Source organism: Pieris brassicae, chromosome 6, assembly GCF_905147105.1.
Source record: "Pieris brassicae chromosome 6, ilPieBrab1.1, whole genome shotgun sequence".
Lineage (NCBI taxonomy): Eukaryota > Metazoa > Arthropoda > Insecta > Lepidoptera > Pieridae > Pieris > Pieris brassicae.
In genome coordinates this window covers 21,421,160-21,436,699 of record NC_059670.1, presented here as the reverse complement: position 1 = coordinate 21,436,699, position 15,540 = coordinate 21,421,160, and the positions used below count along the sequence as shown (strand labels likewise).

The 15,540-nt window shown below is 33.8% G+C and overlaps 1 protein-coding gene across 1 annotated transcript in view; it reads right to left on the bottom strand.

Annotated features, from left to right (window-relative positions):
* Positions 1-10,483, bottom strand: part of LOC123711438 — a 51,679-nt gene extending 41,196 nt beyond the window's left edge. The window contains exon 1 of the mRNA XM_045664023.1: positions 10,336-10,483. The gene's annotated coding sequence lies outside the window, so the exon portion shown is untranslated. The remainder of the gene's footprint in view (positions 1-10,335) is intronic.
* Between the last annotated feature and the right edge of the window lie 5,057 nt (positions 10,484-15,540).

Genomic DNA, 15,540 nt, shown 5'->3' with positions numbered 1-15,540 from the left:
TAAAGAAGAAAAAGTCCAGAAACCGGCACAAACGAAAATCAATGAGATGTAGACTGTTCTAGACCTAATTATGAATAAAATGCAAATAATACAAAGCTTGTCTGTCCCATATTCTATACCCACTAAACTTCGAATATAAATGTACAACTGGACTCTTAATTAAAACACATTAATAAGCTCATATTTAATAAATCCACTAGCCTAATCTAACAAAAAGTTCGAAATAGATATTTTTATTTTATAGGTTTTGTTGAGAGTTATTATTATTTGTTATTAGATATTTCTTTCAAACGGCCGATCACCATGTATAATTATTTTAAACATGTGCCATGTACTACGGAATAATTGTAATCTATTAACATACAGATTCCCTAGTGTGCGGACATATTTCTGTCATGAATAATGTTTTTTTTCGTTTTTTAGTGAGTATTTGAACGTAGGGTGGTTGTGATTTTAAAAGTACTTGTTAATCTAACCTCACTATCCTGTACTAATTGTTTTTTATCCCTAAGACTGGAAATCGGGTTCGTATAGAATCTTCCAACCGTCATAGAACCGTTCTTTGTGATACAACAGTAACCGTAATTTTTACGAGTCTTATGATATGAAAATTATTCTTTTTTATATTGTTCAAGAATTTAATAAAAAAACGCAAAAAATATGTGTTAATAATTATTATGCATATGTGTTTCGTGCTACATTATCTTCAAATATTAAAAATCGCTCATGTATCTCTAAATAGAGCGTAGAAAGAAAATGCGAAATTCTTAACTAAATCTGATATTGCGAATATTAAATTTCAGCATAAATCAAAATGGAGCTTACATAATATCCTGAATACTCAGCGTTCTTGAGGACCCTCGGTTCTGATCTATAGATGTTTTCAATTTATGTTGGTTTGGGATTATAATAAGTCAGGCCATAAATACTGTTACATAAAAACTTTTCTTTTTTACAAGCTTTTTTAATACTTTTGAATTTGGAACACGTATATTATTTTAAAAACTTCTTTCTATTTTTTGCCATTTCACATATTTGTTATTGATATGGGGTGTTAAAGAAAATAGTATTGCAGTGATCACCTTGCACAAAGTGGGTACGGAGCCGTCGGTCATAAAAATCTTGGTATCAGTCGTATTTTCGTATATCAACAGATAGAACACCACTTCGTCTGTCGAAGACCAGAAAAGATCAGGGCGGCCGCGGCTCGCAGTTCTAAAAAAGCTGGTCAATCGGTCGGAACGGTATAACGTGGGCATCATCCTGCGTCAGTGATGGTTTGGTTGGGAGTGTCTTATCAAGGAGTCACAAAACTACATTATTGTGAAAAAGAAGTGAAAACTTCAGCCAAAGTGTATTAAGTTAGTCTTTGATCATGATGCAAAACCACTCAGCGATACACTTTATAAAAATATACCGTGGACTTTCCAGCAGGATTTTGCACCTGGTCACAAGGGACGAACAACCCAAGCCTGGCTTGAAACCTACGAGGACATGGCCTCTAAACGACACTGTGACATTGAGTCTCTTAAAAAAATTTTTGGAGTAAGAATTTCCCTTGGAAATAGAGCGTAAAACCAAAGATTCGTGGCCAGACAGATTAATGGCCCGTATAAAAGCCAAAACTGGAAATTTCGAATAGAATTTTTTTTTGAGACTTTAATCAATGTGTAGATATAAAAATGCTTCATTAAAAAAATATGCATTTTCATTTGTAACAGAACTTGTAATTTCTGGACTAGGTTGCTCTTGCATTCTTTGACCGTATAATAAATAACCGTAAACATTGTGCTTTTATTTATTTTGTTATTGTACAGCTTGTTAGACTTTAAGAAAAACACTTTTTGAACACGGTGACCGTGACTACGCACGCTGAAAAGTACGCGAAACGTCGGAAAAAAATTTAAATTTAGAATTATGTAAATAACTATAAGTTTTAATAATAATACATAGCTTTAATCCAATCAAAAAGTTTTTTTCTTAATGTGTAAAAGCTATTTTAACAAAAGACAATACTAGCTTGTTAGACTTTTGTTAAATACTCTTTTGTTAATAATATAATATAACTGTGTTTGTGAATATATGTAAAATAAGACATAATATTTACAAAAAAGGTTCAAACATTCACAAAATGAAAAATACATTGAAAATTATTCAACACTATAACTAACTAGACTAAGTAATATCCAATACGGCTGTGTTGTCTGATGGCGTAAAAGTGAGGGTAAGTACGTGAAGGTGTGTATGAGATGTATGCTCCTCATGCAGGTGATTTTGCACTATAGATATTCTTAATACTCCTTTTAACCATATGCCGCAATAGGCTAAACAAGTAAAGCCTAAATATTGGTTGTTGTATGTCCGCGCTGAGCGGTACAAAACATAGATTTTGCATAGTTGTTTATGTGAGGAACATGATACAAGAGAATAAGAAATAAATCATTCTGTTTTTATTTCAGCTCCCCACTGAAGTATTTCCGAACCAATTCGACTCATTTTTTTGTCTTAAAATTCCGGCAACGTACTCAAGAGCCCTCTGGCATTGAGCGTTCATTGAGCACTTAACATCAGGTGAACCTCCTGCCCGTCTGGACCCTGTTGTATAAAAAAAATACGTGATCATATTCCGCCAAGCCCACTGCTATGAGAGGCCAAATGTTGATATTTTTTTTGAACATTATTTTAATTTAATCACTATTCATTCTATGTGGACTTGACTTAATGTCCTAAAACCCCTAGATGGGACAGAGGGCGTCCACAGTGAGTCTCCATCGCGATCGGTCTCGAGCCTCGTTTTTCACCTCGCTCCAAGTTTTTCCGGCTCTCTTTGCCTGTGTGCAACTGTTCGGCTCCAGGTTTGTTTGGGACAGCCACGCTTCCGCTTTCCTTGCGGATTCAAATCAAGTCATTCTGTGTGGAGTAAGGTGTAATGGCGGCAGCTCCCCCAACTCTATTGTTGGAAGGGATTTTTATCGCTTTTTCTTCTCCTTTGACTTGAGAAGCATAAATTTAGATTCGTTTAAATTGGACAATCATTAGTATATAGAACCTACCTATATGAATAAATGATATATATCGAAATGAAAATTTAAATTACCATCTTCTGAGATTACGTTCCTCATCAACCTCCAATACCGTCTCTAGGGACTGGCCCAAGGCTATGTAGTAATTACATCTAGACTATCACTTAGGTATTTAATCAACATTATACAAAGGGCATTTAACTAGTTCCTCGGTAAATAAGCATACTTTATTAAATGTTTCCTCATATTTAAACAGTCTACTTTCAATGTAGGTCATGTGATATTACAAAATGTTATTAAACCGACGGATAAATCTGATATTATAAATAGAAAAAATACAGAAATGTATGAGCATTTGAATATTTGGCGTTGACATATCTCACTGTGCTCAGCACGACAAGATGGTACATCACTCCGGGCCACCACTTGTAACATTATAAGGCCCAAATTCAGCCCCACATGAAGTACTGTTCTCACCTCTAGGCGGGAGCTCCCCAGTACCAGCCCTTCCACTTGAAGAACTAATGAAGAACGGTTTGAATCGTCGACGACCAATCCCTTTCCGAGTGGCTTGATCCCGTTGCGTTGCGTAAAGATGTTGGATCACTCTGCATCTTCTACCGCATTTATCATGGGCAATAAATACTGTTATTTGTATTTTGATTCAATTCACCAACGTATTAAAACATGTAAGTTTCAGTTTTGCTAAACTCTTGTTTGACGGGCAAGCAAGTAATGCTTACCAGGCTGGATATGGATGGTTGAAGCTAAAATCAGAAAGTTCCGCAGGAGAACTCTACCCAAAAGGGGTCCATACTGCAATACACGAAACAATAAACTAACCTAGACGTGTTAAATAAAATTAAAAAAAACAACCATGTGATTTGTAAATGTTGTTAAAGTATGGTTTATCAATAACACAAAACCAAGAGAGAAATCGAATTTATTAATTACCCGCTGTTAATTAATAAGTAGGTGCATATCTGGGATGTGGCTTTTAAACTTGTGGCAATTTATTCTTGAATACCTCTGTAATCCCTGGAATAATAAGACACACAAAGATAAGAGCCGTCACTAAAGCTACAAACGCCTTAACTTTTGTTCAAAAACTGTAATGGCATTGGGCTGGTAATGTAGCGAGAATGTCTAGCAGAAAGTGGACCAAACGAGTTACCCAATGGAAAGGACCACCAGGCAAGAGACGGTAGGGGAGACTCTTAGACCGCTGGGAAGATGACCGGAAAGGATCTGCTGGCACAAACTGGCACTCAATAGCACAAGAGCGACAAAAATGGGCATCTTTGGAGGAGGGCTTTAGCTAAACCGGGGTTCCTGGTAATTCATAAATAAATAATGTATATATATTACTAAGCTAACATACTAACAATAATCAATATTTTTGTTTACTGTAATATAGCAACTAACAACTATTGTAAAACAGGAAATAAAAAGGCTTATTATATTACCTCTGTAATCAAACCCAACACATACAACACACAGCCATGCCTTGGATATTACCAAAAAAAATGTTCCCTGTTAGTAATTAAACATTTAAATGATTTGTTCATTCATAGAAATTAATTTTACTACACCAAAATTAATTGCCAAGGCATCAACCCTATGACCCTCACGAGTACATCAGCAACATTGATTGCGTTAGTATTGTTCAACCTTACTTCACACACTCCCACTTATCTCCCTTGAGCCTCGGGACCTAATGGATCCAATTTACAGCCTCCAACTTTTAGATTAGTACGTCGTATCCATTTTATGACCTTTACAATCTTTAATGTAATAAAACTCTTTGAAAAATTTAACTATAAAGCTAGAGATATAACGCACATCTTTCAGTAAAAATAAGTAAATTTCAAAGATAATTTTTTTGCTTGTATCGTATAAATCTTCAAAACCTAATAAGAAACAAAAATTATTTATTTAATGATGAATATGATAGGGATAAATACAGATATTATAGGATTAACGACACTTTGTCATTTTTGCTATTAAATAGTATTCAATGTCATCAAAAGAGAGACCAATATTAAAATATAACTTAGTTTAGAAACAAGATATTATATATAGTTATAAATTTGTTTACGTGCCTACTTGAGGACTTGAATATTGTTTTACTTTGAAATCAAAAACCACGAAAATGAAACAAAATGGCAGTCGTTGTTCCAAATGAGAGTAGGTTTAATGTTAATCCTTCTTAATTCCCGACGCGTCGTCAGCGAGACTTAATTATTATCTTACTTAATAAAATTTGTTAAGGGAGTGTTAAATCAGCTAGATTTTAACGTTTATACTTAAGTTAAGTTTAAAAGAATTGTTTCATTTAGTTGTGATTTACACATTTTCTATTTCTTTATTTATAATTAATAGATTACAATAATCAAAACTGGTCGTTTTCAGCGATAATATTAATAAAATGCCTACCGACACAAAATAATAGTTATTTTTTTGCCAGCAATCAAAGTTACTTAAAATTAAACACTTAAAAACGTCTATTAATCTATGCAGTTCATTAATTGTTTTCATACTTTGTGTTATGTGTTCGAGACATACCAATTCGTTGAGACCAAATCAACTAGCGTTTAACTAACAGTTACCTGTTACACTGATAAAATATATCTTCAGAAGATACAGAAGATGGAATATTCTCGATTTACGAGTGGAATAAAAATCTCCCTAACCATACTTTAACCAACTTCTAAAAATAGATCAAAGAATATTTAATGCGATTATAGTTTGTAATATTCGATGAGTTGGCTTTTCCCTTGTGTCCGTTCTATAATATCTCTTGCCTGTTCTTGCATGTAGCATGTCTGAACAGTATTCTTTTATTTAATTTTTAAAGTACGCCACATCATATATACAATTTCTTCATAACTTACGACCTATACATTCTAAAATATAAGACAATTGTGGTAACCATTATTTAAAGATAGTTATTCGCTTTCGGCATTAGGTACCCGATAGTGCTTAAGAGCGCTTTTTTATTGATCAGCCCACTACGGAATGATTGGAGCCGCTCGGAAAGTGATTGGTCGTCGACGATTCGAATCGCTTTTCGTTGAATATGGTCAAGTGATAGGAACTGGTACTGGGGAGATCCTGTCTAGAAGTGATTCCAACAGTATTCCATATGGGGCAGAATTTGCGCATTATAAAGTTACAAGCGGTGGCCCGGAGTGAAGTACCATCTCGCCTTACTGAGTCCACGAAGCTTCTTAGAGGGTAACTAAGCCTTTCTTTCCAAATGACCGCAATGCTGAATGTCATTTGATATGCCAACGCCCAATGCTAGCTGAGGCTTTGAGGAGAATTTTTTTGAAGAAAGGAGTAGCGACAAAAGTTGTTTTTTTAGCGAATAATGCGCTAACTTTTGTCTTCTTGGGGCTCTACACACGACTTCAGACACAACTTTGTTCCGGTACTCATCGAGAATTGCCCGAAATATACTTGCCCGACCATTGTAAAGTCGTCTATCATCCGCATAGCAATTAATATTGCTAGGTTGCATCATGTTTATTACCTATTTATTATAAACAGGGTCGGGGATAAGACACAGCCTTGTGGGACCCAGCTTTCACGGGTTTAATGTCGGAACATTCTCCGCGGATGACGACCTTGATGCTCCCATCAGTGAGAAAGCTCCAGTTGCATAATTTTTGGGTAGCCCATAGGCTGGAGGCTTCGAGAGCAGTGCTCTGTGACACGCCCGATCGAAGGCTTTTGTTATATCCAAACTTACTGCCAGCGCCTGTCCCTTGGAATCTATTGCTTCTGCCGACCTATGTGTAAGTTGACCTGCTGAGTACAGCGAAAGTCGTACTGATAATCGTAAATCAATTTATCAAGCAAAGAAGAAATACCTTTTTTAACTTCCGATGGAATTATGTTTATATCTTTGCGTTGTGTAAAATAAGTCTTAATAAGGGTTTGAGTATGATCCTAAACATAGCTTGCTGAAAACATCGTCAACACCTATACGTATGAAATGGTATGTATTTTTTAAAATAAATGTGATAGATTGATTAATAATTAGTTCGTAAGTACGCATAATTTGTAACAACACCACAAAACCGTACACGACATCAATGACAGTGAACAGACATTTGAAAGTGACAAGTAAAATGTTTTAAATTCCTTTTTAACAAATATTTAGTAAGAATACAGGCTGTTTCATTAAAGACCCTTCTTTTAATTAACGAAGACATTCCTGTCAATTAAATGTAAATGTCTGGGAGAAAAGCGAAAACAAAGAATTCTCGTTTACGAAACAGGATACTTAAACTGGAATTTTTATTATATTATGAAATGGAATTTATATATTTTGAGTAATGAATTCTATTAATATTTTCAAAAATATACAAAGTCGTCGGGTTTTTAACATAAATAGGCTAGGTATAATGTTAAGTATTTTAACTGTTTATAATTTGATAAATCATTGGTGCTACAACCTTTTTAGGTCTAGGCTGTATCTGTAGTTTTTATATAAAAAAAAGTCTATTGGTGCTCGGCCGGGATCGAACCTATCACCTCAAAGATGATAGGCGCACGCAAAAGCCATCACTAATTACCGTTTTTAACTATATAGTTTACTTATATATTAGGGATAAGAATCACACAAGATAAGATACGAGCGTGTAAAATACATACCAAAAAATACTTTTTAATTTTTTTAACCAAAACCCTTATAATAAATGTTACTTTTATTGTAATACCCGAGCATTATCAGAAAATATTTTAACCGAAGTTTATTTACAGATCAAAATAACTAGTATCAACTTACCTATTAGTATTTTCCAACAGAGTTTCAATTACCAGATAAAAAAGCTTTTATAGATTCGAAACGTATGCGTCAAAATGAAAATATTTTTTTAATAATCCTATTTTGGTCATAATCTTTTTTGCTAACCGGATATGTTTTGAACTACTTTCGATACTATATATTAATTAACGACTGATTAGGAGAAACACAAGATTTTCACGCTTCCAATCGGAATGATTATATGTTAAAACCTTTACTCTTAAAGAACGACTTTGAGTGGGACTAAAGTTCCTTGTAATCGTAATTAATATATTAATATGTAATGTTACGCTCCTCTAATAGATACTTTTTGACAATTTCATGTCACAGCTCATCCTTCTTAGGCAACTCGTTTAGGATCTCCGCCATCAAGTTGTGGAACACGCTCCCTGGCACCCTACAAATGGCTACCTCTTGGTATGGTAATGTTGTAATGGTAATGTCTGTGTCTTTAAAAAGTCTTGCACATACACTCTTGACTTTTGTAATTCCTGTATTTTTTTTATTCTTTGTAATTCAGGAACCGTGAGATCAGCTTGAAGTTGATTTAATTATATAGTTTGGTAATTATACAAGTTTTGTGTTACTTGCCATTTTATTTTTGTTATATACCTTCACTTTTTGTATTTGACGGCGTAGTCTTGCTCATACAGGAATTTTGTAAAAGTTTTTGACATTCATAAGCATGCGCTAAGACGCATCTAAACTGAATAAAACTGTGTTTTGATTGATTGATTGATTCCTTTTTATACTTTTCTTTTCTGTCTGGAAGAGATCGCTTGATAGCGATAAGGCCGCTAGTTGTAACTCTAATTTTAATGTAACGTAGTTTTAAATAAAATATAATAACGCTGTTAACCCTAATTTAACTTTTTAATTTGTGCGTAAAAGCCTTTGAAACATAAGACTAAGGTATATTCTGATCAGGCTTTGTGTCACTGCAAAATAATAAATTCAGTTTTGTAAGTACAGCTATTTTTTAATTGTCAATAAGCAAAATGTGAACTGGATCGACGCTTGTACGGGACGGAAGTGGAAATAAATACGTTTATATTTGACGTAAATCGTAACAACAACAGACGCACGTCAGTTGCGCACACGCAATAAATTTCGCATAAACCGTTCTTATTACGCGGACATTCCAAATACAAATCGAAGTCAGGGCGTGAAGGGCAAAAGTTTCTAAAACGCTTCCCATCGAAGGAAGGTAGGAAGCGTGGTGTGGTAAAAGATTCTCTACCACTTAAGAAATTTTTAAACAAGAACATTATAATTTGCAAAAAAAAAAACGCTAAGGCTTAATATTTTTTAGGTTTAAGTATTTCCCCTTTTCTGCTCCTCAATAGTTTATAAAATTCGTGAACAATTAATAAGGTTTTTATGACTTTGCTTTAGTCTAACTAGTAGTAATAGCGACACCACACCTGACAATTTTATATCAAAGAAATTGCGCCTATGTACTGACGCTAAACTATGAACATAGTGAAACATAACTATTTAAAACCATATTCAAATAAAATGCCTAAAGCTCCATGATACTAAAAGTAGTTTCATGCGTCACGGGATGACGCGGACTTCGCTTGATATTTTTAAAGCAAAGAAAGACTTTCAAAAATCCTTACAGCACGTAGTAACTTAAAAACTTAATTAATAATGTCCGATTTCTATAACCAACCATTATATATTGATTTTATTACAGGAATATAAATTTATTCCTGTAATAAATTCGTTTCTACAGCACGTTTCTACTTGTTACGTGCAGATTTTACGATCAAATTACGGAAGTGTTTGTGTTTATTTGCCTGGCAACATCGATTGAGAATTATATATGTCAGTCATTATTCATTGTAGTAAATATTTTAAAAAAAAGAAGGCGCTTAAAAGCCTTAAGATCTGTTTTTTTAATTAATTTTTATATGTTTCTGTGTCTGACATACGTCATTTCTTTTTGGATAAATTTGAACATACAACCACACTCTTGCCCCCGTTTAGCTATTAGGTATTCACAGCTCCAATATACAAAAAAGTAATTTATACATATACATAAATATATATTGGAAAAATATATTTATGTTAAGGTATAAACGGTTTCCCGATATATTCCCATAAAACAAATGAATACCTAACAGTTAGCTACTATGTCTACGGAAAATTTATTGGTTAGACTTTCTATTATATGTAAATATAAAAGATATATTTTAATATGTAATCGTCAGAATTAAAAATCAATATTTTTTTTTCTATAGAGTTGTGTATTTTTTTAATAGAGTAAGTTCTTATGGATGTCTTGTGCGACATCGAAAACCTTGAAAAAGTAAAGAATTAAAAAAAATACTATTAATTTTTTTTTATTTTTTATAACAAGATAGTTAATAATTTAACTATGAACGTATTCAAATCTTTTATATATTTATAAAGGTTTTATATTTAAAAAATCAAATGCAGGATATATTCTTCATTCTGACGACAATTCTTAGTTGCATGAGAGATTTCACTCACCTGTTACGCAGCGTTCAGTCACCAACACAAAAGTATTTTCTTGTAATATTTTCCAAATTTTCCCTATTTTCTTTTATTGTCAACGTCAAAATTTCATTTCTTATATTCGAATTAAAAGCGATTATTTTATTGTCATGACGTGAGCTCTGTTCCGCGGCGAGGGTTCGACTGGAGGTCTCAAAGCGCTGACACGTAGGAGTGAGCTTGTGAGTGGGTGTCAGAGAGAGCAGGAAACACTTTACTGCTGTGCTGGAAAGAGACGGCAAATCACGTAAGAATCATTTTAGCTAGGAAGAGTTTGTAGGCGGCGAAATTTCGCTGAATGGGGTTCCAAATTCAAAGGCTTGTCACTGACGTCAGATATGGATTTGTGATTTTGATTTGTAAATCTAATCCCAAACGAAAGTACACATTCGGCTGAGAGGCTATCGGTTTTCTAATATAACATTATTAATAAAATCAATCCACCAAACTGTGCTAGAACACTTTGATTTATCAGTTCTAAATCTCCTGTAAAGTCTACTAAGATAGATCAGCTAAAGATGTAGAAATATGCTATATCATCCACGGTTTGTGCTATCACTTCACGAATATGTTCAGTATCCATAAATCTCTTCTATGATTGAGGAATTGTCGAGAAAGGTTTAGCGAAAAAATTATTTCACCGTTACTGTAATACTGAATAAATTTTAATATACCTATATAAAAATCTTGCAGACAATATAGGTAAGAAAGCTTTTTGATGCCTTTAGACGTATTCAGTTATATCATCTTTATTTGTTAGTAAAAACGTGAATTTTAATCGATTTTTCGTATGAAATAAATCGAATTAATAAAGAAAGCTTTTTATTACACTATAGGACTTAATAAAAAGAGAAAATATCAACTAAGTCCTACTTAACCTGAATTCATAACCTGATATTTTAGTCTGAGAATACTGAAAGTAATAAAATAAAAGTAAAGTAAAATCCTTGATGTATTTATAGCACATTCAAGCTTTCTATTGCCTATTTTAGCAAAACTGGCCCAGGACTTTTGTTATCCTATCTCGGAATTTCAGAATCAGATTTTTTTTTTGCTTGCGCTGACACAGTCCCCAGTAGGTTTAATTCCTAACAAAATAATGTCTACTACGGCTTTAAAGGAACAATTGAAATAAAGGTTTTGTTGTTTTATGCAAATACTGCATTTAAATTTAAAAAATACACAGTAAAACGATGTAAAAATGTATTTAAAAACATCGTTAAATAATTGAAACGGTACTTTCCTGTAAAAAACAATAAAACAAATATATTAATATGCTCCACGGTCCGTTAAAGGAGGATACCGTATTGCTATCTCTATCAATATTGACGTCATACATCACCTGACGTAGATAAGGTAATGAAATCAAAGTCATCAGCACTTAGCAATAATTTAATTTTGCTCAAGTGATGCCTATTAACTTGTCAAGAGACATATAATTTGATTTACGCCTTATTAGATATTACCTTAAGTGATTAATAAAACTATGTTAACCTGATATTTATTTATATCTTAACTCTACAGCTAATGTAAATTATATACTACAAAGAACAAGTATACTAAACATGTAGCCAAATATTCAAATATTTACGTAAGTAGAAAATCAATAAAAAATAATAATAACGTAATACCTGATTCGGCTGTGCTGTGTGATGGTGTGAAAGAAATTATGATACTTTCCGGAAACAAATATGAAGAAGTACACCACCTTGCCACCAGTCCCAGCATTAGTGCCAGCCCTTTAAACTTATGTTAAGTTTTTATCTTAAATTCGTAATTACAGTTCAAGCTTTTTGGCACTTACAAGTTAACGTTTTCTTTTATGTACACAAAGTTGTGGTAAGAATATAATTAATTGGATGCCTTAAATGTGTCGCTGATTTAATATTAGCTATATTTGTAATTATTGTTGTTACTAGCTATGTTTGGGAGAAAGGGATTGTGACAAAAGTTGCTCAACATCCATTCGAAAATAACTCTACACTCTAAACTGATATAGTAGTATGTAATTGCGTTTGAACCTCCTAGGCATACGGGGCAGATACGTTTCGTGATTGATATTTCTTTTTAGGCAAGTGGGTAGGAAAGATGTCAGATACACATTCGTTTTTTTATAGAAAAGGGTGCAAACGGGCAGTAGCTCCCTACATGTAAATGTGATATGTGATACTATGGACACTATCGATGCCAGAGGGCTCGCGAGTGCCAAAGGCTACCTTTTAGGACTTGGTACACTCTTTTACTGAAGGACCCTGAGTTGAATTGGTTCGGAAATATGAGAGAAGGAGGAGAAGTTCCACATAGTGGTGACAAAAACTGCCTTAAAAACGCTCAGTTATGCAGCGACGGACGTCGAAGTGATACGAATGTGTGATTCAATGACTTAATTCTTCATTTTCCATTCTCTGTACGACAGTATGTCAATCATTAAGAAAGGAAACTCTAATCAATGCCAAGAACTAAAGGTTGAGAATAGCCTAGTGACCACACACTGATGTGACAGTGCCTTAAAACACTTGTAAGTAGAACAGACCTCGAAGTAGAACTTTCCATATGGATTGCATTCAATTATGTATAATTCCATATCCGCCCACAAGCTGTAGGTGGACTGAAGTGAACATAAATGAGAACTATGTGAATGAGCGGAAAATGTAGATGAAAATACATTAATTTCAGTCTAAGTACTTAATGCGAATTCATTTCAATGTTTAATGAGTTTGCTAACTAGACCCAAGTTGTTTTCGAAGCAGATGCTACCATTTACCAGATTTTTGTTTAATATGTCATAAGTTTATTGAGTTTTTGTATACTGTTTAATAAGTTTTCGCTGTTCAAAGAAATGTTAGCACTATTTGGTTAAATCAATCCTGGTATCACCTGAGTTACTCATATTTATTATACTCATATCTTTATTATTGTACGGTTACAATTATATAAACACAATCAGATCATATATCAAGACAAACATGGTTATACAATTAAACTAAGGGTCCTTCAAAAAAAAAGCGTACCAAAATTTAAAAGGTCGGCAATGCACTCAAGGGTGGCTGTGTCAGTATCCATGGGTGGATGTATCATTTAACGTCAGAGGAGCTTCCTGTTAATTTACTCCCTATCTTGTAATAAAAATATTGAAATAGCGTTGAAGATTTGTACGTATGTTATGTTTTTAATAATTTTCCTCCAAAAACTTACTAATATTTTTTTATATAGAACGGGGCAAACGGGCAGGAGGCTCACCAGATGTTTAATGGCAGAGGGCTCGCAAGTGCGTTGCCGGCCGCTATGTCTATGTCTAAATAGAAATATTGAATGCCCAAATTTAACTGGCAATTTAATGGTCACGCCAAATCAGTGAATAATAATCAACGTTTAACGATAAAAACAGCAAAACGCGTGTCTACTTTTATGATATGGTCAATCATTATTGATCATACCAATGATTATATATTAGAACTTAATTTTCCTATTACGGCATCATTGTTCAGAAATAAAAATTTAAGTCACTGACCGGAAACAATTATTTAAAATTTCTATTAAAAGCTCTTTATCGTTCAAAGTAGATAAGTCTAGGTTCTACTCGACAGGGTGTTCTTAGGGTGAACAAATGTGTATTTTATTATTTATTATACAATAAATCGCGATTAAACAGTTTTTCTGTTCTGTTTGTATAACTAGTCTGGCAATTAATACTGTTACATAAACTGTTTCATTTGTCAAGTTTTTTTAAAACTTTTTTCGATTTTGGCCACATTTCACATATCTTTTCGTGTTCATTATCAAATTACAATATGGAATGTGGTGTAAAATAAAATAGGATTGCAGTGATCGCCTTGCACAAATGACATATTTGACATATAAGCCGTCGGTCATATTTCAGACATTTCAAAAGCTTGGTATCAGCCGTATGTTAGTATATCGTGCTAGGTCAATACTACACTTCGTCTGTCGAAGACCAGAAAATATCGGAGCGGCCGCGTGCCGTTGGCACTACAGAGGCTGTTAATGCTGTTAAAGTAAGAATTCGTCGAAGCCCCATGGCAGCAAAACAACTTATCGCGAGAAATGAAGATTGCCGCTAGGACTCTGTCGCGTATTATAAAACGAGCCTTGAAGCTTAGTGCTTATCATCGATATACAGGACATGCTGTAAATCAATCTTTACAAATAAAGCAAGTGTTAAAAAGGACAGAAATATCCTTTTTACCGATGAATAAGCAAAAAAAAAAAGTTATGGGCCTTGTTGAAATGATAAAAAGTACGCTCACAGTTCTAAAGAAGCTGCTCAAATGGGCGAAAAGTTAAAACGTGGTCATTATCCTGCGTCAGTGATGGTTTATTTGGGCGTGTCTTATCAAAGAGTCACATAACTACTTTTTAGTGAAAAAGGAAAACTTCAGCCAAAGTGTAACAAAGCCAAAGATATAAACTTGGATCATATTGTGAAACCTCTTAACAATACACTATTTAATAATATACCGTGGACTTTCCAGCAGGATTCGGCACCTGGTCACAAGGCACGAATTACCCAAGAGTGGCTTGAAACCAACGTCCCGGACTTTATAATAGCTGAAGACTGGTCCTCATCTAGCCCAGACCCTTTCGGCTCTAAACTATGGTCAGTTTTAAAGGACATGGCCTGCTCTAAACGACACTGCGGTGGAGTCTCGTACGTGGGTAACATTGAAAATGTTTAAAACTGGCCAGTAAGAAACATTGCTAATGAAAACTTTTTTGAATTTCAACTTTAGAACTCTTTAGTAACCTCATTTGTCAGTTGTTTTTGTGAATTGGCGGCAAATCTAAAACTCTTGTTACACGTGAAAATTACCCTTACGCGAGATAATTTTCGGTCAATGATTTACGATGACTTTCGTTGTGGGCTTACTCAACAAAGCTATGATCAATATGAGCAAGGTACAAATTTTGATAATATTACTTCATTAAAAATATGCATTTTCATTGTAACAGAGCTTATGGCTGGACTATGTATATTTAACAGTTTAAAAAATATTAATAAACTAAGTTTTTTATTTACTTGTCGTTTCGCTTCTCTTCAGAAATCTTGGCTGCCACGCTGACCATGATTTCTGCATACGACTTTTATTCATTTAAATAGCTCTCGCTAACCAAAGGAAATCATATTTTAAAGTAATTAGATGTTAAAATGTAAGTAGTTGA